General features: G+C 41.8%; 1 protein-coding gene across 2 annotated transcripts in view; it reads right to left on the reverse strand.

The window, feature by feature from the left end:
• cdh11 (cadherin 11, type 2, OB-cadherin (osteoblast)) overlaps window positions 1–1,204 on the reverse strand; it is a 78,272-nt gene that overhangs the window by 15,451 nt on the left and 61,617 nt on the right. The window lies entirely within an intron of this gene.

Here is a 1,204-nt window from a genome sequence, read left to right on the forward strand (position 1 = left end):
TGCAGGACTGTTGCTAACACAAGATCTAACAAATTCACCTCTATTGTGTCAGTGTAATAAAGCTTGAAGTCTGAGAGAGTTAAAGATTGGTTCCTTCAGTTTTTCTGTTCCTCTTACTGCCTTGGCTCTGATGGATTTTGGAGGTGGCAAATAAAAGGTGCCTGATAATGAAGTGAAAATGAGAGAATAACAGGGACAGAAAGTCTGTGTGAAACAGGAAGAGATGGAGATCAAGCCTGGGAGTGAAAGAAGAAATCCAACAGCTTGAACTGAAACTGAAGACCTGCTAGAACACAAGAGGGAGTCGTGCAGTGCCATGTAACCTTTACTGTCTCTCTGTATCTCTTTAGTTGTTCTTATCTTACATCTGTTTTCTGTCTTTTCCTACCTCTTCCTTAGTGTTATTTATTTCTTGATTTGCTTATCTCATTTCCAGGTTTTGCTCTCTCTCTGCTCTTTCCCATTCTGCCCACCGTCTAAATAAGTAATCACTGTCCTCATTCACACCATCTGGGAGACTTTTCTTGCAGGTGTTCCTGCTTCCACTTTTTAAACAAGCATAGCCATGACCACAACATATTGCTATTTGCTGTGCTGTCTTGTATCACAGATGTACACTGCCAAAGATGCACAGCTGATATTTACAGGTAATGCAGTAAGGGATTTGTAAACACTTATGACTGATAATACTTGGTTATGAAACCTGCTTTCTCTCATGTTCTTTTCAGAATTAGGGATGGGACGATGTGACTTATCAATAGGATTCGATTCAATCACGATAAAACATTTGAGCACTGTTGCTCATCAAACTCTTCTTTTCCCTCAAAATGTTGTCCATCTACCAAATCACATTTTAGTTTTGCATCACAAAGCAATGAAACACACTCAGCTTGTTGGAATCCACAGGAACTGGAGAAATGGGTTTGACAGTCTCTTTCTCTCTCTGCATCTTCCTGTCTTTTACATTCTCACTGCTTCTGTTCGTGTCTGTCCCCTCTCTGGCCTATGCAGCTTCTCCACAGGCTAAATCCTGAGCCCTCGTCTCTCTATTTTTTTCTCCTTTCTTTACCGCATCCATTTCTGCAGCTACTCTGCTGAATCTGTGCCAGGAGTCCCTCTGCTCAGAGCTACAGGAAGGGAGGGAGGGGAGAACGAGGGAGAACATAAGGAAAGTTTCTTCAGACTCTGAAAAAACTTCAGCAGG

The sequence above is a fragment of the Monopterus albus genome, unplaced genomic scaffold, assembly GCF_001952655.1.
Source record: "Monopterus albus unplaced genomic scaffold, M_albus_1.0 scaffold52.1, whole genome shotgun sequence".
Taxonomy (NCBI): Eukaryota; Metazoa; Chordata; class Actinopteri; order Synbranchiformes; family Synbranchidae; genus Monopterus; species Monopterus albus.